The sequence below is a fragment of the Gymnoscopelus microlampas genome (genome assembly GCF_963454915.1).
Source record: "Gymnoscopelus microlampas genome assembly, chromosome: 20".
NCBI lineage: Eukaryota > Metazoa > Chordata > Actinopteri > Myctophiformes > Myctophidae > Gymnoscopelus > Gymnoscopelus microlampas.
In genome coordinates this window covers 5945409-5971345 of record NC_139957.1, presented here as the reverse complement: position 1 = coordinate 5971345, position 25937 = coordinate 5945409, and positions in this window count along the sequence as shown.

Here is a 25937-nt window from a genome sequence, read left to right as displayed (position 1 = left end):
TCCACCACTGAAGACTCCTCAGAATATGGACATCGATGTTCATCAATGTTTTGCTGACTGAACGGCCAGTGTGTCGGCCATTTTCAGGGGAAAAAGGAAAAGAAAAACAATGGGAAAGAAGTAGGACCTTCGGTCAGGTCAGATTACATCCACCAAAGGAAAAACCAAAAGGCTATTGTTATCGTGCTTGAGGTCACCTGCCCTCTGGGAAGCGGTCCATAGTTAGCATCTACCCGGCAAATTAAAACACTGAAAAACAAATCAGAGGAAGACAAAGAAATCATAAGCGACAGAGCCAGAAACCCCAAAGTACCATATTGTCATCCCTAAATGTCATCGTGGACAGCGGTCGGATTGGACACATTGTCATCATCTGTGTCATCGCTGTTTCTCAAGCAGTGGTCCACGGACCCTCTGCTGGGTCCACGGTCCATGGCACAATTGCAGCCGACCTACTGAACAAGCTCATGACACGTCGCAATGTGATGCATTGTGAGCTTGTAGATCTTTTTGCTGTTTTGGAAAAATACATATATATATTTGTCTGGAATTCAAAACTTTCCTTGAGTAAAAGTACACAAGTAATGGTGTCAAAATGTACTTAAAGAATCGAAAGTAAATGTACTAAAATGTTTGAAAATAGCCGATCTACAAGCTCAGTTTGTAGATCGGCTATTTTCAAATAGCCTAGGTATACAATAGGGCTAAAGCGGTTAATGTATCTTTTATAATGTAATAATTTATATCTGCAAAGTAACTTGTAACTAAAGTTTTCAAATAATTGTAGTGGAGTAAAAGAACAATATTTGCCTCTGAGATGTCGTGGAGTAGAAGTAAAAGGATGGACAATTGGAAATACTCAAAGTAAAAGAACCTCAAAATTGTACTCAAGTACAGCACTTGAGTAAATGTACTTAGTTACTTTACACCACTGCTGAAAAAAAGTAACATTTTGAGACAAGGTTCCCGCGTGACAGCGACGATATTACGAAGCACAGTCCTGGAGGACCGAAGGGATCAGGGAAGGACGGACAGAGAGAAAGAGAGAGAGAGAGAGAGAGAGAGGGAGCAGCAGCCAGCGGCCAGGGATCATTTTTTTTAGACGGGGTGGTGGCAGTGGCAGTGGCGGGGTGGCGGGGTGGCGGGGTGGCGACGGGGTGGAGCGAGGGGCGGATGACATTTTGTCATCTGCTTAACGCTGGGGTCCCTTTGGGGGGCTAATGAGCGCCATCATTTTTAGTGATCAATAAATCATGCCTTATTGATTTCTCCCGCGTCTCCCCCCGTCGATGCCGGCTTCTGTTCTCTGAGCGTCAGCCCCCCCCCCCCCCCCCCCCCCACACGATGGGAGGGGAGGGGGAGGGGGAGAGTAGAGGGAGTGGAACGTCGACGGAACTTGGGGGAGCAGATGGTGGTCGGAGGGACGGAGGGGAGGGGGGGTTTGGGACCGATGACCCAAGTTATAGACCTGGGGAAACCACATCACAGCTGTACTAGTTGCTGTAGAGGTATGTCTGTCCCGGTATAGACTGAACATCTGCCCCTTTTCACACATTTCAAGGACTATCCGTTGCATTAAACCCATTAAGACCAGGAACGCAATTCTTTAGATTGTCACTTTAGATTTCTTCAGCTATTCACAAATAGCAGATCTACAAGCTCTAGCCGTGCTACAAGCTTGTAGATCTGTTATTTTTGGGAGAAAAAAAAACAGAGTGAAAATGTGTGCAAATCTTTGGAACCCTGGAACAAAATATTTTGAGATAAGGGGGTCCGCAGATTAATTCATAATCATTTTGGGGGTCCTTGACATGAAAAAAGTTTGAGAACCACTGATATTATAGCAACATACTGTACGTTTTTTGTTTTAACTGTTAGGATTTAGAAGACATTAAGAATCCCCCAGAATCAAAGATTTGAGTTAAAAATGTTCACTTTAAAAAACATAAAGGAAAAGCTTTCACGATTCAAAAATAAATAAATAGCAGATTTACAAGCTCGTAGCACGGCACTAGCACAAGATAATGGTTAAAGTGGTAAAAATCTAAAATGACAGATGCTTTCCCGGCCTTAATGGGTTAAAAGAGACTAAGAGTTGGAGCAGCTATTTGACCAAGCAGCACCCGTTGCTCAGGAGGTCGAGCGGGCCGCTTCCCAGGTTGATTCCCCGACTCCCCCCCCCCCCCCCGGGTTAGTGTCGAAGTGTCCTTGAGCGAGACGGTGAACCCCTAACTGCTGGCCAGGTTGGTGCCTTGATGGTGTCCTCTGCCAGACCCCCCCCCCCCCCCACACACACACATCATGAAAATCTGAGCAGCCATCACCTGGGTGAAGCCGAAAATGGATTCCCCAGTGGGAATGCCAAAGGTCTCCCCTTCCTCCTCTTGCAAAGATGCAGAAAGGCCCTGAGGACAACATGGGAGCCAAGACGGAGGTTTCTTCACTTCTTTACGTACTGTATCTGCTTAGCACAATGAACATGGCAGGAAGACACCGGTCCGTTTCCATTGTCCCTGTTGTGCTTCAAATCAAGTGTGATGTTGGGGGATATTTCGATATAGGAGCTTTTATGTCACCTAACGTGTGTGTGTGTGTGTGTGTGTGTGTGTGTGTGTGTGTGTGTGTGTGTGTGTGTGTGTGTGTGTGTGTGTGTGTGTGTGTGTGTGTGTGTGTGTGTGTGTGTGTGTGTGTGTGTGTGTGTGTGTGTGTGTGTGTGTGTGTGTGTGTGTGTGTGTGTGCGCGCCACAGAAAGGCTTTTTATTTTAGTTGGTATTTTGGATCTTATTTACTGTGAAATAGCTTCCATAGAACTTTGGAGTACTTGTTTTGCCTGAGATCTCCATTGCCTCTCTCTCACTCTCTCTCTTGCATGCACACACACACACACACACACACACACACACACACACACACACACACACACACACACACACACACACACACACACAGACACAGACACAGACGTGATATAGAGCTGGCCAAACAAAATGCTTACCCGTGCAGTTGCATAAACTCTCCCGGCTGCGATAACAAACTGCCACACCTCCCATATACAACGCTGTTGCGTAATCTCGCGGCTGGAGTGTTTATTTGGGCCATTATCTCTTGGCCTGTCAGCAAGGCCTCACTGAAGCATCAAACCTCACGCAGAAGACATGCTGGAGAGCGTCCACGACTGTTGGTTTTGATAAACACCTGTGTGCATGCGCCACGCACGCACCACAGTCTTTTGCAGAGAGCTTAATCTGCACTATTGGACTTCCTGTCTCACTCCCATAGTGTTGCCTCTCTCTCTCTCTCTCTCTCTCTCTCTCTCTCTCTCTCTCTCTCTCTCTCTCTCTCTCTCTCTCTCTCTCTCTCTCTCTCTCTCTGTGACCACAGGAGCCACATTACCACGCCTGCGATGGCATGGCTCGCAGTGAAGCATTTCCTCTCTCACGCTGGCTGGTGTGTTTATGTGACCTCGTGCGGGTGCGTGTGCGTGCGTGTGTCGAATGAACAACTGCAGCCTGTGTGAGGAATAAAGATGCTTGTATACGCCCTCTAATCGACGCAGGCTTGAAGCCGGACAGCTCAATAGGCTCTATGCACAGCAGCCATATTGGGAATGAATTGGGCCCCTTCCTTACTTCCTTCACAGGTGTTACCAATGATACTAATTAAGGCTCAGTTCCATTTAGTGTGGCATAGTGGTTGTCTTATTTTCAAGGACCCCCATAACTCTGAGAGTGTACAAATGGAACCAAATGGACCCTTATGGGTCCATTTGGTTCCATCCATTTGGTTCCATTTGTACACTCTCAGAGTTACACACCCACCATAAGGGGCCATTTGGGAACCAGTGTTTCTAGTGAGCCAACATGCACGATATCAGCACCCTGACCATAATGGAACAGAGCCTTCATTAGTATCATTGGTAACACCTGTGAAGGAAGTAAGAAGCGGCCCAATTTCTTTCCAATATGGCTGCTGTGCATAGAGCCTATTGTGCGCACAACATTTTCGCCTCTTCGGCCGCGCCCCGCGGCCCCAGGCAAGAAAAAAAAAAAAAAAAAAAAAACACTCTGGAACCACTGGGACACTAGTGTATGACTCCTGTACTTAGGATGCTTGCAATGTCGCAGTGTCTGTAGAAGTGCTAAATGCCGCGTGCATTTTCATAGCATGCTTATTTTAACCTATTTAGACCTGAGGTTCCAATTCTACAAATGTCTTCTAAATAAGTTTACTGAAAAACCACTGTTGCTATATCAGTGGTGCTCAAACTTTTTCCTGTCAAGGACCACCCAAAATGATATGCATTTGGCCACCGACCCCCACCTCAAAATATGTTGTTCCCCAGAAGCAAAGACTTTAGTCAAAAATGTTCCCTTTAAAAGATCTACAAGCTCTCGTGCCACGCTATGAGCTTGTATATCTGCTATTTTTGAATAGCCGAAGTATAAAATATGGATAAAGTGGTTTTAATGGGTTAATGATCAATCGATAGATCCTTTTTATATATTAATGTTATAGTATCAATACAAATCTTGGTCCTATGACAATTATTTGAGGGCCCACTTGCTGATGTGACACGAGGTTATGTTTTAAAGTCAAACTTTAAAGGATTTCTGTTCCTATTGCTGGTAAGGTGGGCAACAGCTGGCTGGACAATAGCGTCGTCTCACTGACATAAATGACCGCATGCCCGGATGACAGGGGAGCACATCTTGACCCAGGCCCCCCAAATCAACCTCAAATTGGCTGCTTTTTTTGTGTAATTAACTTGGAAAAACAGACTCTTCAAACCGTGACTCACCTCCCTTCAGTCATATTTCTGCAGTTGCTGGATGAGAACTCTCATCTCCAAAAAGTAATCTTCATCATTAAGGATATGGTTCCTTATATATATATTAGATGATAGTGGTAAGGGAGGACAGTGTGTTTTTCCAAAAATGGGTTTTCAGTATATAGGTGTCCTGTCGACCGGATCAAAACTATTTTTCCCCCTTCTTCCTTCCACTGGACTCAGATTAAGTCCGATTTATACCTCATACCTCAGTTATATCATATTCTGTCAAAGTTTTCAGATGTATTTGTGGAGACTGATATGCTTACCGGATAGAATGCATGCTGGATCAATAACATTCTCAGATTCATATCTGGGCATTTGTTTAATGTGCCAATCTTAAATTATAACGTATAATTATAAGTATCAAACATATAATCAGGCACTTACAAAAATAAAATAATAATTAATAATTATTTCATGTTTACACAAAACTAATGTAAACCAAATAACACAAACGTATGTGAATATTATGCCTTTTTGAACCAATTGATTTATGTGACCCAGATTGATGATAGCCTGCTGCTGTCTCATTTGAAATAGAGTGTTCTTATTGATTTGTACCTCTCCATCCCCAGCGTTATACAGTCATTCATTTAGTCTTTACATTCTTACCCGATGAAGGTCTCGCGACCGAAATGTTACGCCTGAACCCTAGCGGCCCTATTCTGGGACACATACATTGGGTGTAAATAAAGACACACAATGTGTTGCAACGCGCAAACTTGTAGATCTTTTATTTTTGTTGACTGTTCACCCATTATGACATGCCCAGAAAATAAGCGATCTGCAAATTTCACCAATCAATCAATCAATCAATCAATCAAATAGCAAGTAAAACATACACAGTGTGTGTGTATGTGTGTGTCAGTGCGTGTGTGCGTTCATGCGTGCATCGCATGCGTGTGCATGTACTGTACATGCAGACCTCTGCCTGATGCCATGGTCTTCCTGTCCTGCAGAGCGCCCTCTCATGGGGTTTTAATTACCCTTAGATTTTGGATATGGAGCCACAGATGCCCCCCACCCAGGGAGGGAGATTTTGGGGGGAGATACAACGTGTCACGGACCCGACACGTGGTGAGCTTATAGATCTGCTATTTGCGACGGAGCATGAATTGGGCATAAGCGTGCTGCACGAGCACCGGCGTCTGCACATGCTCTTTCCAGCACGGTGCATCACTCTGTCACGCACACACATGCAATGACACAAGGAGCAGGGACAAGACACGCGTTGCCAGATTTTGCGAGAGAAACGCGCTGCCAGGTCTACAAAAACAAGCCCAAAAGAAGTGACAACGCCGCATGATCACACACTAGGGGGTCCCCAGCAAACCACTTTCCCTTTATTGGCTATTTGAAAATAGCCGATCTGAAAGCTCACAACGTGTGGTATTGCGATGTATTGTGAATTGTAGATCTGCTATAACAAAAAAAGTTTAAACACAAATCTTGTATGGGGGTCTCCAGCACAAAATATGTTCAGATCGGGGTTTGCGGACAAATACATGTTCATTTGGGTAATGGGATCCTTGACATGCAAGCCCAAATAAGCAACTATAGACTTTAGGAAACAAGCCCAACAAAAACGCAACCCGCAACTTTCAATATTTAGCGTATTTACAGAAAAACAAGGCCAAAGTCGCTTATTAAAAGTGGACATGTCAACACTAGAACGAGCATGTTTTGCAGCATTCCATATACAAGGTCACTGGAAGGGAGACTAAGGTTGCGGATGGTGCCAAAATGTTTCATCCCCGGCATTGAGAAAGGAACACGTACGCTTGTCATTTATAGGCTAGGCCACTAGATAGTTGGTATTCCGTCTACAGCGCCCACCAAACTGTCTGAGTCTGTAAAAGACACATTTATATTGCCACTTTGTGCTGAAAATAGCCGATCTACAAGCTCACAACACGTTGGGATGTGATGTGTCCGCTGAACCGCTGTACTACACCAATAGGCTCTATTCACAGCAGCCATGTTATGAAGACATTCACAGGTGTTACCAATGATACTAATGAAGGCTCTGTTCCATTCTGGTCAAACAGAGTCAGGGTCCTGATATTGTGCATGTTGGCCCACTGGAAACACTCTGCTACACCAGTGGGTCTACAGTTGGGGTCCAGGGACCCTCATGGGCTTCCAAATGGACCCTTACAGGTGTGTAACTCTGAGAGTGTACAAATGGAACCAAATGGACCCGTAAGGGTCCATTTGTTTCCATTTGTACACTCTCAGAGTTATGGGGGTCGTGGAAACCACTGTGCTACACTAAATGGAACAGAGCATTCATTAGTATCATTGGTAACACCTGTGAAGGAAGTGATAATATGGCTGCTGTGCATAGAGCCTATCATTGGCTTACTGTAATGTGAATCCTAATCCCAGTTTTAGGAAAGCCACCCATTTAAAATGACTGATGGCTGTTCTCATATAGTGAATCAGAAAAGGTGAGTCAGCAAAGTCACCAGTTAACTCCTGATTAGGAGCGAGAAAAACAAACAAACGCTGCTACCTGCCTGTTAATTGCACGATGTGACACGCTGATTCATGCGACAGATCTTCTGTGGCAGCGAGCGCGACGAGGCGTGGCGTCGGCCCTGCAGATGAGCCTGGAACAGCACCAGAAAGCATTTTGTCGATTACAGACGCATGTTTTGTTTTAACCGGCGTGAACGCAACGCAACGCTCAATGGATATCAATTAATGACTAATATTTCTCCGGCTTTGCTTGGATACAGGCAGGAGAATTCTTATAATGGAGTTCTCCAACTTTTAATTGGGTTGCGAGGATGGATTGTGGCTCTCGTGCGGCATATTTTTTTTTTTACGCTAGAGTGACAATACATTGCAAATGGTAGCGCCGGCAATTAAAAACTTTATTTGCGTTGGAGAATTATCAATCATACATGCCGGCACCCCTCAGAAATACAAAGGAGAATATCAATACTCTCATTAACACTTCTGAGATTGCCTTGTTTCAACAGTCGGGTGTTTTAGGTTTGTGCCACTTTAGCTGACCTTGAAACTTAATGACCTTTGTGTCCCACTGGTCCCCACATGATGTATTTCTCAGCCTATAAGTCTCCATGTACATACTTAGCTGTTAAACTGTGGTCATTCTGCGCTCATGCAGGTACAGTCCTAGTTTTTATCTGCCTGATGAAGCACATGCACTGTACTGTAACTGTGGCGAGATTAAAACTCATCATAGGATCCCAACAGTACAAGTAGACTGTTTGCTCTTCTTTCTTGTTTTTAGCCAGGAAATACTTCAGAGGCTATTTGACACAGGTGATTTTGACAACCGCAGGAGCATAACCAGTGTCATTTCTTTTCCATTTTTTCCCTCCTCCTTTTATTAGCATAAGCAAATGTTAATGCTCTTACACTGACAGTGACAAAGGGAATCCGTTAAAGGGACAACCAAAGAGCGATAGAATAATATCCACTGTATTTTTTTGTGTGTATTGTTGATTTTATATTGTTTACACCTTTAAATGTTGTTTTCTTGCCTGTCTTAATAATATCCAGAGTATTTCAATCTGTGTATTGTTGATGGTAGGCCTATATTGTAAATTTGTTACTGCGGTTTTATCCTCATTATTTATGTATGAATTCAAGCTCCTTTCTTTGACTATCACTGATAGTCATCAGGGGCTACACAGGCCTACATATATAACATTTAAATACACCTGTAGGCCCTGTTTAGACTGCAGTCAAATCCGATTTATTTCTCAAATCCGATCTTTAGGACAGACTCACCGTTATTTGCAAGTGATCAGATATGGGATCTGTGTGTTCAGACTGATTTAAACAACGCCAACCCAGAGCCGCCATGCGCGACCTCTATCTGCTTTGTTTGCTGTGACATAGGCGTCATGACATACATAGGCGCTAGTTGCTTGCTTACGTTCAAGAAACGCAACTTAACAGACAAGCAACAACAGAAAAAACTAAAACATAGACAAGTACATGCATGAAAATGGTAGAAAATGGACATCTCAGCTCGTCATTTCTTCCGTAAAATAATACCGCTATTGCTTTCTTTTCATTACGATTACCCCACGCACTCGTTGATCAAAATAAATTCTCACGCTCTCTAATGACGTCAGTGGCGCTTGGGTCGTGCTGCAAGTGACGTTTTGGACAGTTAGATATGCGACTTGGGTGGTTAGAGCAGATTAGAACGTGAATCCGATTTGAATCACATTTGAAACCACCTCTGAATGTGACTCAAGTCGGATTCATAAAAATCAGATTCCATGTGATTTTTTTCTGTTCAAACTCCATAAAATAAATCGGATTACAATCTGGATAAAAGGGCTAAAATTATATTTAGGCTGGATTTGGTTGCCAGTCTAAACAGGCCCTAAGTAACTTAGCTGCAATGGCCGTCTTCAAGTCGGCCTCTGTGCTGTGCCAATATTGAAATGCAAACAGTAGACGTGGTTTTGAAGCTCATGACAGCTAACAGCTCATAAACTAGCTGGCTGTCAGCAGGTCATTAGCACGTACGTTTCAAGCTCAGATGTCTTTGTCCTCAGTCACACACTTCGAGCAGGGGAGGTGAGCGGCGTACCTATAGCTATCAGTCACTTCGGACCAAGGATATTATAGTTCAGTCTTTTAAATGTTCAGAACCCACGATATCATGATGTGAAGATTTGCTGCTCCATTCACTTCTTGTTTAACATCTTACTGAAAAAGGCTGTATCTCGCTTCCTAAGCACTTTTTTTTTACAATGTATTTTTGGCTCTGGCACTCAGCAGCCAGAAATAAGTCAGGCACTGAATGAGTTAAAGGGATATTTCACTTTAAAAAGACATTTGAGTCATTTTATCATCTACTCAGGCTTTTGTGAACACCCAAGACAGTTTTTAAGTTGATTGATACAGTATTTAGATATTTGATATTCATTTTATCAGACCTCTTCCTAAACAACCCCATTGTAACTTTAAACTCCATTTTAAACATGTTATAGATTCCTAAAAAAAACACTTTGGTTCTGGTGACTCATATCGCCCTCCTAATATGTGAGGGGGCCATGTTTTTTCGATTACTTTTTCTTTTCTTTTATTAATTTGTTTTGTTGTATTAGAATGTTTCATTTTCCAAATATATTTTTTTAAATAAATGAAAAAAGTAATTGAAAAAACACGGCCCCCTCGCGTATTAGGAGGGCGATATGAGTCACCAGAACCAAGGACGGTGTTTTTGATGAATCTATCATGGCTAAAATGGAGTTTGAAGTTACAATGGGTTTGTATAGGAAGGGGACGTGTCTGATAATGAATATCAAAAACTGTCTGGGGGACTCACAAAAGCGTTAGTAGGCTAGATGATTAAATGACCCAATTCTTTTCCGAAAGTGAAATATCCCTTCAATACAAATTAACAAAAACAGGAATTAAAATTGTTTAGTTATCTGAAAAAAAAAGAACAGGTCAGGCGCGGTCTGTTGTTTGTTGGGTGTCTGGTGTCTTTACCACGGCCCCAAAGTTATGAATGAACAACTGTGACGCACGGAAAGATAAATTGGACCGGATAAATTGGCTGAAAAGTTCCATTTATCTCTTAATCGGCTAATCAATAGTGCAACACCCGCGGGAGGAAGGCGTCATTAGCGGCGGATTTCCACATTGACGTGTGTGTGTGTGTGTGTGTGTGTGTGTGTGTGTGTGTGTGTGTGTGTGTGTGTGTGTGTGTGTGCGTGTGTGTGTGTGTTTTTTCATGGATGACTGCATCTTCAAAAATGCCAGAAAATTTATTGCACACGGTCAATATTTAAACAAAAAAGGTGTCCTTATTTCCAATCATGTATGAAAATGTGCTTCTCAGTCAAAGCGACTCGACATATGACGTATAGCCATGGGAATTGCATCCACACTGGAATCACACAACGGTATAAGACCGCCATTGGAGTGAGGATTACGACTGATTCATACTTGGCTGCTCACCGGTGTGTCATGCGCCAAAAATAACAGATCGAAAAGCAGATCTAACATAGCGAATCTGTTTTAATTGTTGTCTAGTTTTAATTAACTACATTTTAGATTTTAGTCAACTAAATCATCCGTTGATTTAGTCGACTTTTGGCGGGCCAACTAGAGGTTTGGTCCCTTTTATGCCTATATATGGATATATCTGTATCTGTCAGTCCTTATGGAGATCCCAATGCCCATATATGGGCATGCCCCCCTTTTCCCCATATATGGAGCTGACTGATTTGTTTGCGGCTGATGCCATGACGACACATTGAGGTTATACAACACACTCCATATTTGGGCGTAGCTGCATTGGGAACTCCTTATATGGTTATGGCTTAGTCCGAGTTATGGCTTGAGGTCCGCCGGCCTGCCCCGCCCTCTTATTAGCCATTTTTAGTATAGGATGCGTCGCAAGCTGAACACAAAAGAAGCGACTATGGGCCACAAGAGCACTTTAACATATACATCAGCTATTTGAAAATAGCAGATCTATAAGCTCCCAACGCGTCGCGATGCGACGCGTTGGGAGCTGGTAGATCGGCTATTTTCAAATGAAATCTGGCGGGGAAATTATAATAAGCAGATCTGGCAACCCTGCCCATGTTTAACATTCCTCTCATCGACTCGTATCCCCCCACCCCCACCCCCCCCCACTCTACAACAAATCACCTTCCTCCATCAGCCGTCGCGTTGCCTTCTGTCACGGGTTGTACCAACATTAGTTTGCAAGGGGTCGATACCTTCTCCTCTAATTACGTTAAGGAAAGGGGGGTGTTGGGAAAGGGGGGCGTGCATGTGTAAAAAAAGAAATACAAAATCACATTAGGGCCACATCTAATTAACAGCATGTGTATTAGTAGCAGGGGCACCATCAAAATTGTATCTAAATTAATTAGGTTTTGATTTAAGATATTAAATTCAAATTAATCATTGGGAAATGGAAATGATCCTTGACGCGGCTCCAGCTGTGTGAGTTCGGGGAGCGGGATTTCTTTTTTTTTTTTTTTTGGTCTTTCCGTACGTCTTTTCCCTGGCGCGTCGGGTGGTGCGTACCACTTTAAGGCGAGTCTCGGGATACGCGGGTGGATGCTGTGGGGGGGACTTGGCGATTAGCCTCCTCCCCCAGCACCAATGTTATATCTATTATGCTTATTTAATGGGACAGATGTATGGAATATTTGGCAATTAGGGTGGTTGGGGTGTGGGGGGGGGTGGAGGCCAACAGGCCCTAATGGCTGAAAAATGGGTGTCAGAATGGATAAACATGGCACACTTTGTCTGTCGACGTGACGGGAGGAGGCATCAGTGCCCCCCCCCCCGCCCACCCGCACCCCCACACCCTGCCCGTGTGTTCATTGTATGGAATGCTCATAATATACATGGGCGTGGTGTGTGCTTTGTGCCTTCTAAGTGTTTTTTTCATGTGAATGTCCTTGGATGTGAGGCTCCTTGACCCTACAGAGTAAGTCCGAACTAAAACTAGATATCTATGACATGGAAAAAGATTGCAGCGCTCCAAGATGTATATACAGTATATAGGCCTATATATTTTTTATATATTTATAGTGTATAGCTTAAATATATAAATATATGTTAATACTGCACAGTAAAATGTACTGTACACAAATCCTGCTTCAAGGATGTGTGTGGTTTTCTGAAAAGAATGCACACCTTCCTGGCCAACCAGAATTGGGATAATATATTCCTCCATGGGCATATGGCATAAAAGGTAATGCATACAGTGTAGTCTCAGAATGAGACAATACTACAGCTGTGTTCACAGGTTAGCGCAAAACATGCTCTCAACGCAAGTCGTTTGTGAGAAGGGTGTTGTTTGTTTTGCACAAGCATACGTTTCTACCTGCACTTTATATTCCATATCGTCGTTGTCGGGCAGAAACCTTGTATATCCATATATCAAGCAGAGGTAGTGGAAATAGCCTATCTACAAGCTCACAACGCGTTTTCACCCGAAAGCGACGATATTTACTGCACTGTAACGGGCCCTGCCCCCTCTCCCTCTACTCATCTGAAGTGTTGACAATGAAGGTTCAAGTCGGCGCGTGATCGTGTATTACGTTTATTAACACAGTATACGTACCTACCTAGTACGTATGATGTAGCTTAATGTATGTATTCATGTATTTATGTATGTATCTGCGGTATAATGGAGTTTGTTTAGGTTTGCTTGTTGTTTGCTATATGTACGCCCCCCTCGCATGGAGCTGATCAAACAACAAAAAAAGAAAACACAAGGGCAATGGTTCACGGATGCTGAGACGTGTGCGTGCGTGGGCGCGCGTGTGTGTGTGTGTGTGTTGGGGGGGGGGAGTGTATAGAACAAATAAGCGTGCCATAGTGTGTATCCGTCTCTCTATCTCACCTCTCTATCTAACTGGCTCTCATCCGCTCCCCTTTTGTGATGATTAGCCCGCCTCCCGAGGGGTGGGTGAGTTAGCAGAAGCGAAAAAAACTCTCGCTAACGAGCTAAAGCTCTGCCCACCCCCCGCCCCCACCCGCATCCGATGCACCCCCCCCCCCTCCCTCCCATCCCTCTAAAGAAGCCTCAGTGACTGGTGGGGTGGTCCCAGGAGGGGGTCCGCAGCACACCTGTTCTTCTCCCTTGCCTAAAGCACATACGCACACACCCTCGACACACATACGCACGCTCGCACGCGCACACACACACACACACACACACACACACACACACACACACACACACACACACACACACACACACACACACACACACACACACAGTGTCCCCGTATCTGCAGTCGGTGCATATCTGCGCTCCCCGGTCCAAGCACCCGTTGAAGGGGTATCTCAATACCCACCCGCTGGGACCCCCAGCCATTGTCTTTTTTTTTCGTCTCTCCTTTTTTCATCCTCTGAACGTGCCATCCCTCTGTTCTGACTTTTTTTTTTCTTTCTTTCTTTCGTATACATGGTGCCACACTCCCCGCCGTTCCTATTATATCTATGTTAGTCTCCTTCGTGTTTCGTGTGGACATTTTCTAGTTTGTTGGCTGTAAATGTTGTCTCCCCATGTCTGTCTGTCCGTCCGTCCGTCCGTCCGTCCGTCCTGAGTACTTTTTCCACCACTGGAAGCCTATAGACCATTTTTGTTTGCACCTGCTATATATCCATCCTATAGTTCATTGGTTCTCAAAGTGGGGTCCGGGGACCCCCAGGGGTCCTTGGGGGGGGTTCCAGGGGGTCCCCAGCAAAGTGTGTTAATATAGCATTGCAGTCATTTTAACCACTTTAACCTTTTATACTTTGGCTATTCAAAAATAGCAGATAATACAAGCTCGTAGCGCGGCACCGAGTGCCGTGCTATGAGCTTGTAGATGTGCTATTTTTGAATAGCACATTTTGTGCAAACCTTTTGAATATATGTATTTTTAAAGCGAACATTTGTAACTCAAATCTTTGCTTCTGGGGGGGTCCCTGGAACCAAATATTTTTAGATGGGGGTCCACGGCCAAATACATATCATTTTTGGGGGTCCTTGACATGGAAAAGTTTGAGAACCACTGATATAGTCTAACTGAGGGACAGCTTTAACCACGTACCCTAAGCCCTACTTTGTCATATGACACAACAAAACAAAAGCCCATCGACAAGCTTGTAGATCTGCAATGTGTGCAATCGTTTGAAAATTCTGGAGATTTGTGGAAATGTTTGGCCTATATTGACATGTCCCAAAATGGGGACGTTGGGTTGAAAGTGGTAACGACGATGCCAGGCTGGTACAGGAGACAAAAGGCACACCTGCCCTATTAAAGTCCCTTTGAGTGTACCCATGTAGAGGGTGCATTTGGTAACATTTGCACACGCTCTGAGTTAATAACACTAAGGCTTTTACTGTGTGGCCGCAGCGAGCGAACCGACAAACCCAACCCTCTCTCTCTCTCTCTCTCTCTCTCTCTCTCTCTCTCTCTCTCTCTCTCTCTCTCTCTCTCTCTCTCTCTCTCTCTCTCTTTGGATTTAAGGCCCTCAATTCCCCAGGTGGCGTCTCTCCTCCCCTTAATTAGGCCAAATTTCTGTTTACAAATAACGAACCTCGGGGTCGCTGATGACAAACGGCATCTTGGGAAAGTGAGGGAGGGAGGGGGGGGGGGGGGGTTATCAGGGTAACCGGGCAGAATGGGGCGTTATTGCCGCGCGCTTTGCTCGTGTTTGTGTGTGTAGTGAGTGTGTGTGTGTGTGTCGGACAAAACCATGCCTGCAGCCAAGCACCTCTGTAATTCCCACAAGCCATTTGGACGCGTGCTTTGGCGTCGGATTGGGAGGGCGGGGGGAGGTAAGACGAGCAGGACACCCCCCTCCACCCCACCCCACCCCACCCCACCCGTGGGACAACATGCACGGAGGCCTATGGATTTAAGGCCTTGCTAATTAGTCCGTGTCAATAGGGCCTTGATAACAAATAAACATAAAGAAGTGCTATAGGTGCCCCCCCCCCAGGTGACGGCTGAGCTCACCTGGTGTCACGCAGGCTGGTGGTACACCCCGGTGTGTCCTCCTAATAGCGCTGTGACAGCGCCAGTCCCTCAGCAGTGACACGACACAACAGCCAGCATCTGTTCAACCTCCACTATCCCAAATCTAATTCACTGCAACGTCAATCATTAACAGTGTTTTCATTTGGACATGTTGGATATATAGACAGTGGTGGAAGAAGTACTCGGATATTTAACTTAAGTCAAAGTAGCAATACCACAATATAAAAACACTCCGTTACAAGTAAAAGGCCTGTTAAATGTTACTTGAGAAAAAGTACAAAAGTATTGGCATCAAAATGTACTTAAAGTGCCAAAAGCAAAAGTACAACAATGTTTGAAAATAGCAGATCTACAAGCTCACAACGCGTTGCGATGTGACGCGTTGTGAGCTTGTAGATCGACTATTTTCAAATAGCCTAGGTATAAAATAGGGCTGAAATGGTTCATGTATGTTTTAAAATATAATCATTTATATCTGCAAAGTAACTAGTAACTAAAGATATCAAATAATTGTAGTCGAGTAAAAGTACAATAGTTCCCTCAGAGATGTAGTGGAGTAGAAGAAGTACTTCAAAATTTGACTTAAGTACAGTACTTAAGTAAATGTACTTAAGTAATGTTAGTTACTTTCCACCACTGGATATAGAGCAGTTTGTTTTACATATCCTCTTTAGTTTAATGTTTAACCACTTAAACCCTATACTCTGGAGGAGCAATACCCCAGGGGTCTGTACCACTACTACTACTAATAATGATAATAATAAATAGCCTGTCTAAGCTCACAACATCACGTTGCGGCGCATTGTAAGCTTGTATATTGGCTATTTTCAGCCAAAATAGTTTTCGCCGATTGTTCACCTACTTTGTTTTGCCTAAATGTTAGCCTATTATGCCCAGAATAGGGACGCAAGTCATGTGGTAAAACAATAACAAATAAAAATCATACAAAACATTTTATACGCTCAGAATGCATGTGAAACTCAAGTCAATTTAGACAAGAAAGGGTCTGGGTAAAGTAATAGTCTTAAAGCCAATTTAAAAAAAGGCAAAGTGGCCTTTTAAACAGTGGAAGTGTAATGTTGCAATTAAAGACGAGGGCCTCTAACAAGTGATCTTGTAGTTGATGTAAGGTTATTTTAAGCGTCTCATGCCGTGTACAGCCTGCATAGAGCCAAAGTATTTCTCTTTTTTTTTTTTTAGAACATTACACTCTTTTATAGTGCCACACAAGAGAGGAGGAAACGGTATCCAAGTAGTTTCAAGACAATAGAACCATGGTATGGAAATTAATGAGCATTAATTTCCATGTCTCAAGTACAAGAGGTTGACACACTCTGACTAATGCTTAGAATTACCATTAGGAGAGTCTCGCAGTGACCAAAAGCTATCTAAGCTGGCGTGTAATATGTGTTAAATGGTTTAGTTTTCTCCTTGTGGTGTTAATAGTCTATAGCTCTGTGGTTTTCCAACGTTTTGTGGCCAAAGCAGAGTCCCCTTGGGTCAAAATCTCAATGCACACCTTTATTAGTTGGGATAATGGCTAATCTACAAGCTCACAAACTCTGTATCTGCTATATTTTTGCTATTTTCCAAAATGTGTGATTTAAAAATAATATATATAATACGTTAAGCTTTTCGCCTACAATGAATACATTTTACATGCTAATGTTGAATACTTGAAATGGGACATTTCTGCATAATGAGTACTTTCTAGTTTTGGTACTTTAAGTACATTTTGTACACTTGAATTCAAGTTCTACATTGCGGTATTGATACTTTTACCTAAGTAAAAAATGCGAGTACTTTCTTCCACTACTGGGATTGTGTCACATAAGTTTTGTGACATGGCTCTACAGTATGGTTTAGCAAACACTTTGCTCTGCTGAGTTTGGACACAGCGTTGAAAAGGGCTGTGGCGTCTTCCTTCACAGTGACCTGTGCTCGCTCTGTCCTGGTGAGAGTCCATGCTCAGCTTTACTGTTGGCCTACCGTAGTGTGTGGGTAGGGGGGGGCGGATGGGGGGGGGGGCAAAGTGGTCGGTGGGCGAGCGAACGAACGTCATATCTTATGAAAGGGCAAAGTGCTTTGCCAGTCAGACCGTCCATCAAGGCTGCGCCCCAGCGGGCCAGCGTGGGGGCCATAATCCCTGGAAGTGCCCCTACGGCTCTTGCCCCCATGGCTGCCTTATCCCCCTCCATCCTTCGCTCCACGCCTCCCCTCCCCTCCCCTCCCCTCCCCTCCCCTCCCCTGCATGCTGTTGTTTTCCTCCTCTCCTCCCCCAGGCGGGGGGTGTTTGGACCACGCAGCGTGACCTGGCCGCCAGGGGAGGGACCCCGCGGGGGAGGGAGGGGCTCCGCGGCCACAGGTGAGGCCCGGGCTCAATCTACCCCCCCCCCCCCCCCCCCCCTCCATCCTGCCTCTCTCTCCCACTCCACCTCCCCTGGGTGCTAACTTCACCAGCCTCTCTCTCCCTCCCCCCCTCCCCCCCCCCCCGATGCCCAGCAGGCCAATCAAGCCCTATCTGTGTGTGTGTGCCATGCAACCTGGGGGACCGAGGGGACGGAGGGAGGGATGGGGGGCAGGTAGAGGGGGGGCCCCATGTGGACCTCCTGTCCCTCTGAAACTCTCCGAGGAGCTGTGTCGCCATCGCCACCGCGTTTAACCCTTTCAGACCGGGGAACGCATCTCTGTTTCATTTTAAGATTTCTTTGGGGCTGTATTAAAAAAATAGCATAGCATATACAAGCTAGCATATATATATATATATATACTCTATATATATATATATATATATATATAGAGTGTCGCGCCATGAGCTTGTAGATCTGCTAATTTTTTTTAAAACTTTAAACCTTTGAATATACATATATATTTTTTAAAGCAAACATTTTTAACTCAAATCTTTGCTTCTGGGGGGAAGGTCCCTGGAAGAAATATTGTATAATTTTATATATTTAACAAATACATGTATTTATTTAATATTTAACAAATATATATAATTTTGGGGGTCCTTGACATGAAAAGAAAAGAACCACTGATTATAGTTTTTTTTTTAAACTGTTAGGATTTAGAATCTACCAGAAGCAAAGATTTGAGTTACAAATTTTAAAAATATATTTATTCAAACTAATTTTCACAAGTTTAAAAAAATAGCAGATCTACAAGCTCACTATGAGCTTGTAGATCTGCTATTTTTGAATAGCCAAAGAAATCCCCCCAAAAATGACACGGACGCGTTCCCGGTCTTAATGGGTTAATTACCTCGCTGTTCTTCATTAATTCATGGGGCCTTCTTTATGCCCTGCAGGCCGGAGATAGACGGGGAGGGAGGGATGGAAAAGGGAGGGAGAGAACGCCATTGGAGTCATCAACAACAACAACAACATCATCATCAACAGAATGGAGGGTGAAAAACATCAGCTCCAGTGTCTGCCTATAGTGACCGAGGCGTTTCCTCCCGGGGCAGCGCGCTATGTTGTATAGGGCCACTGTGACTACACGCGGGGGGGGGGGGGGGGGGGCACTTTGCCAAAGCGGCTGCTCCGGGACTCGGAGGTCAGCACTTTGGCCCTCGCCGCCAAGCCGCTCGGCACCATGGGAGTTTCAAACAAACAAATCCCTGCCGGCCGTAAGCCGTGTGGCCGGAGGAGGACGACGCCTTTGGGGGAGGGGTGGGGGGCGGGGGGGGTAAACAGGCGCTATTGAATTGGTTTCCACGAAGGGCTGTTTGTTCCCTGGACAAAGTGACCATAATGACATTAGAGATTGAAATGCTCGGATGTGTGAGTCACAAGAGTCCGGGATTAGAGCTGTGTGGGTGATAACGCCTATTATAGGCGGTGGACTGAGGGATCAGGTGTGTGTGTGTGTGTGTGTGTGTGTGTGTGTGTGTGTGTGTGTGTGTGTGTGTGTGTGTGTGTGTGTGTGTGTGTGTGTGTGTGTGTGTGTGTGTGTGTGTGTGTGTGTGTGTGTGTGTGTGTGTGTGTGTGTGTGTGTGTGTGTGTTCGACTAAAAGGGCTCAAATCAACATTCCCGTCATTAAACAATCAAAACCTGTTCTGATATCAAAATATTTTGAGATGGGGGGGATCCGCGGACAAATATATCATTCTGAGTGGTCCTTGACATGAAAAAAGTTTGAGGACCACCGATATAGCAACAGTTTTTTTTTTAAAAGCAAAGATTTAAGTAAAAAAAATGTATAAAAAAATTCAAAGTTTGGCACAGATTCTCACGATAAAATTTAAAAAAAAAGTACATATGCTATATTTGAATAGCCCAAAGTATAAAATAATGGTTATAGCTATAAACATCTAAAATGACACCTATATGCGTTCCCGGATTGAATGGGTTGGGCCTCCGGAAACTACATGTTATGTCTTTATAATCTCTAAACCCTGGTAAACGTCTGACCGCATAAAACAAAGACACTGAGAGCAGAGGTTAACAGGACGCTGTGCCAACCGCGGTGCAGGTGTGTCTTTTTTTGGGGGGGGGCGCTTTTATTGTTCCTGCATCTGAGCTTCAAGGGGGTTGTGGGGGGTGTGTCTGTGGGGTGGGGGGGGTGGGGGACGGCTATGGCAGCGGCTATGGCAGCAGCGTGCTCTGACACCCCGGGACCCGGGGAGCAGAAAGTTAATACTGCGACAGATGTGTCGCCTCCGCGCTGCCTCGCGGCCATGCCGCAATGCCACCCCCCTCCCCTATCTCCCCTCCACCCCGCCATCTCTCCCCCACTCTCTCTCTTGCAACATCTCTCCTGCTTTTTCTCTCGCTTCAATCCATACACTTTTCACTTCCATCCCTTGGTCGTGCTTTCTCTCTCTCTCTCTCTGTTCTCTCTCTCTCTCTCTCTCTCTCTCTCTGTTCTCTCTCCTGACACACACTCTGTCTGTTGTGCTCTTTTCTCCAGCCCTCCTTTCCGCTCCCTCTCCCCCTCCTCTCTTCCGTGGCCGTGGCTCGGCAGGACACTGATGTGTGATGAGCCCCTCTGAAAGGTCCCTGGAGTTCAGCTGCGGTGAGCTGGGTAACGCTAAACATCCAGCTCCCCCCCCCCACCCCCACCCCCCCATCCTCTCCTCTCCTCTCCGCTCCTCTCCTCTCCTCGCATCTTTCACCTTCTGTCACTTTCTCTCTCTCCCCTAAGCCTTTTGATTCTCCCTTTCCCCAACGACCCCCTCTTTCATCTCTCTCTCTCTCTCTCTCTCTCTCTCTCTCTCTCTCTCTCTCTCTCTCTCTCTCTCTCACTCTCTACACTCCCCCCCTGTTTGTCTCTCTGCTTCTCTCTCCCTCTGTTGTCTTATCTCCCCCGTCTCACCGCCCCATCACTTTGTCTTTCACTCTTTCTCTGTCTCCCCCTCTCCTCTCGCCTTCCTGTCTTCTGTTTCCATTTACGCAATTCCCCTCTCTCATCCCCCCCCCCTCTCTCTCTCCTCACCACACACACACACACACACACACACACATGAGCGCGCGCACGCACACACACACACTCCCTCTCACATCACTTGCGTCCCGGAGATTGACAGTCTCCCCAAAGAGTGAGAGCTGGAACAGATGGAATATGAATGGTTCACTCGTGTATGAAAAAGGTGTCTGGGCGAAGGAAGTGGTGTAGGGGGACCCTCAATTGCAAGTTAAGTATGACTAAATCCCTTTGTTTCAAGCCCCTCCACACACACACACACACACACGCACACACGCGCGCGCACACGCAACACTTTGATTTTGCACAACACTTGTGACGGGGAAAACACAGGGTTTAAACAGACAATGACAAACGATACACTTTGTGTTTGTGCCGCGCAAAAATAATTCCTAATAATGCCTCTCAGCTTCACTCCACCTGGCCATTGTCATAAAGCCTGCTTACGTTAGTTAAGATAAATATGTTGTTAAGAAAACCGGTTCCTGCTTGTTTCATTGGATAGCCAATTGTGTATTCATTGATATTTCCGTCGCGGGAGGAGAAGCAAAAAAAAAAACGAAAGGAGCCAAAGAGAATTAGAAGTTATTTTTAGCGTAATCATTTCAGAATCAGAACGTCTTTTTTGTTGTCAAATCTGGGGCACAAGTCATGATCAGGGCCAGTGGTGGAAAAAGTACTCAAATGTTTTACGCAAGTAAAAGTATCAATACTGCAATGTAGAAGTACTCAAAATTTACTTGAGTAAAAGTTTTTTTTTGGTATCAAAATGTACCTAAAGTACCAAAAGTAAAAGTGCCAAAATGTTTGAAAATAGCAGATGTACAAGCTCACAACGCGTCATGATGCACACACACACACACACACACACACACACACACACACACACACACACACACACACACACACACACACACACACACACACACACACACACACACACACACACACACAGAGGTGTAAAGGTGTGTTTCCACCGTACCCTTTTTTTCTTTTTCTTTTGCGACTTAGCTCAATATTAAGTCAATGTAAAGATGCAACGTCAAGAAATCACACACTTTTTCACCCGGTTGAAAAACTGTTGTTCAACTTATTAAAGCGATGTAACATAGGCAAACAGAGTGATAGCCAGTGAAGTGATTCATTTTGATGGGATCTGGTGTGAATGCAACTTGGCTAACAGAGCTAATGACATCCTGTATTAGACATGACTCTCTGAGCCATATTGCCTGTGAAGTGAAACCAGACATGTGTCGATCCTGAGCTAATCATGGCGAAGTCTTCAAATCGTTATCGCCATCGTTGTCACCGTTGTTACTGTCATCGCCGTCGCCAATCGCTCGTCCTCAACTTGCTGTTTTAAGACACAAGAGACACAAGACACAATTAACCCATTAAGGCCTGAGGGTTTCCGATTCTACAAAATGTCTTTCACAAAACATTTTTGTGAAAAACGTACGTTGCTATATCAGTGGGTCTCAAACGAGGACCCCCAAAATGATATGTATTTGGCCGCGGACCCCCATCTCAAAATATTTTGTTCCAGGGACCCCCCAGAAGCAAAGATTTGAGAAACAAATGTTCACTTTAAAATATATATCTATTCAAAGATTTGCACACATTTTCACGATTTTTGACCTAACGCGTATATGATTTCACATTTATGTCCACTGGCGTTCATCCTTCCAAGTCATCACCTCGTACGCTGACATCCCTCGGGTTCATCTATAGACGGCAGGCTTGAGTTTCTCCCCTCCATTATTTATGTGCATAGTACACTGACTTGATGTAAAGAATTTGGCACAGACAATAATACTTATGCCATGTGAAATCCCTTGTGTGTGCGTCACGTTCAATGATGGTCCGACATCAAACCTCTGTATCATTACCAGACTTAAATCTGCGATCCAGAGCTTGTTTTGATGAATACAACGTTGTTTTAATGGTAGTGGATGTTAATGCAATATAACTAGCACATGTGCGGCGATTGGAGGTGGTCTCCCAATGCTCTCCCATTGAGACATGTAGACCCTGGTGTCAGGTATAGGACCACCCACTGGCTGACAAGTAGTACGGCCCGAAGCTCATAAGCACAAGATCCCCTCCTGGCAATATAGAGGATTGCCTCTTGGACGTTGGATGTTTGGTCTCCAATGCCTACATACAGACATACCTACAAACACGTATGTGCACGCACGCACGCACGCACACACGCACATACATGATGTTGATTGTATTGTAGCTTGAACCCATTGAGGCTTGATGTTCCGATTCTGCAAAATGTCTTCTAAATCCGGTTTTCTGAAAAAACGTATGTTTCTATATCAGTGGTTTTCAAACTTTTTCATGTCAAGGACCCCCAAAATGATATCAATTTGGCCGTGGACCCCCATCTCAAAATATGTTGTTCCAGGGACCCCCAGAAGCAAAGGTTTGAGTTAAAAATGTCCGCTTTAAAAGAATATATACAAAGATTTGCACACATGCTCACGATTTTTCATAAATAGCAGATCTACAAGCTCGTAGCGCGACACTCGGTGCCGCGCTATGAGCTTGTAGATCTGCTATTTTTGAATAGCCAAAGTGTAAAATAATGTTTGTTTTTTTTCATCTCAAATCTAAAAGTGACACAGATGCGTTCAGGTCTCAATGGGTTAATACCCGAACCTGTCAATTCCTTTTGTGTTACAATGTGCTTCAGATGTGGAAACGAAATAGTAAAAGAAACACATGGAACAAACTAAAAAAGTGCACAAAGCCAACACATCACAGACAGATATAATGATATTGATATGAATAATATCTTATTTGGGTAACTATTGCTATACGTCATGGGTTGTGACCGGAAACCGAGCAAGCAGAATAGTGTTCACTTGTACAATTGAGTTATTTTTCTGGTAATACTTTTTGGTGGCATTGTTCACAGAATAACATCACAGCTTCCATCCAAATTAAAAACATATATTTTAGTCAACTAAGATATCTGGTTATCTTATGATATCGCCAAACCTTTACGGGTCCATTTGGTTCCATTTGTACACTCAGAGTTATGGGGGAAGTGGAAATTAAAACGTTTGAGAACTAACTGTGCTACACTAAATGGAACAGAGCCTTCATTAGTATCATTGGTAACACCTGTGAAGGAAGCGATAATATGGCTGCTGTGCATAGAGCCTATTGTGTTCGTGTATAGACACTCGACAAAGCCGGATGCACCGAGGTGGATTCGAACCCCCAGCCTCCGCGGTGGTGAGCAGGCACTTTACCACTGTGCCACCCCGAGCACATTGCTGTTCTAACTTAAACCAGTGGTTCACAATATGCATTTGTGGAAACGAGTCAATCTAAATGTAATGCCTCAACTCCTACATTCCAAGTGCTTGTCAGGGCGGGGGGTCCCCAGTTCAAATATGATTTTGGGGGGTCCCTCCCCAGTTCAAATATGATTATTTTGTGGGGTCCCTCCCCAGTTCAGATTATGATTATTGTGGGGGGTCCTCAGTTCAAATATGATTATTTTGGGGGGTCGAGGCCTGAAAAGGTTGAGAACCACTGACTTAAACGAACACATTAGATATAACGCACACACAGCTATCGAAAGGAACCAAATGGACCCCGTATAACACACTCAAAGAGTTAAATGTATACTGGGTGCAGGGACTTTAGCGGTCTCTCTGTGAAGCATCCCGCCCTCTAAGACAAAATGTCCAGCAGAGAGAGAGAGGAGGACCGGGGATGAGAGTGGAGCGCGGAGGGAGGGGGGGGGAAGATGAGAGGCGACGCGGAGCCCCCCCCCCATCCCATCCCATCCCATCCTGCCGTCTGTCTGTCTGCCACACAGGGCCTGTTTTTGAATTTCTGATCAAAAGTTGTCGCGCAAGACCACCGCCGAATCACGGGCCTCCCAAACATCTGCTGTCATATCGCTGTGAATAATTTATTTGTTGATCCGACTCCATGTATGTATGTATCCATCACACCCCCCCCCCCCCCCTCCCCTCCCCTGCTCTCCTGAGCCTGTGTGTGTGTGTGTGTGTGTGTGTGTGTGTGTTTGTGTGTGTGCGCGTGCGTGTGTGCATGCGCGTGAGACAGACAATCAGCAACAAGGACAGAATGATCTACTAGTTTGAGGGACTGCTTGGTCAAATAAAGCTAGATGGAGTTGTGTGTACACACAGGCACAACTGTACATTGTATGCACATACACACATACATACATGTACACCACTATAGACAAAGCACGCACAAGTAAACACACACACACACACACACACACACACACACACACACACACACACACACACACACACACACACACACACACACACACACACACACACACACACACACACACAGTGTCACATATATAAATGAATGAGAGGGTTAATCAGACGTTCAACTGCATGCTCGCTCTCTCTCCCTCCCCCCCTCTCCCTGTGTGTGTGTGGCAGTAGGAATGGGTCCATTTGGTTCCATTTGCACACTTTCAGAGTTAAATCATAAGTGAGGAATTCACAGTGCACACACACACACACACACACACACACACACACACACACACACACACACACACACACACACACACACACACACACACACGCCCTGCTTACACTCATTCCAACAGTGGGGTGAGTGCATTTCCATAGCCGTTTACATTTAAGGGTGTTCGACACAGCTGAAGCACTGGAGCCCATTTTGACTCCAGCGTGGCTGTTTAAGTGGCATATCTCATTACAATGATTTAGGCAAAGTGAAAACGATATTACTATCATTTTCAGAAAACGCCATCAGTGCCTTCATCCTCCCAAATGATCATTTGGGGCATATTTGTAACGGCTGCGAGACGGTTAGCGGGGGTTATTCATTTCAAACCGTGTTAAGCACAGCACGTGCGGCCATTAGGGCACAGTATTGGTATACTTATGCTAGTGGAAATGAAACGAGCGTTAAGGATATGAAATGGAGTTATCAAGTGCAAATATATCCGCCCGTTACATTTATCAACTACTACCTCTGCTGCCGTTTAAAACCACAATAACATCTCTGTCTCTCTGTCTCTGTGTCTCTCTGTCTCTGTGTCTGTCTGACTCTGTCTGTCTCTCTCTGTCTCTGTGTCTCTCTGTCTCTGTGTCTCTCTGTCTCTGTGTCTGTCTGACTCTGTCTGTCTCTCTCTGTC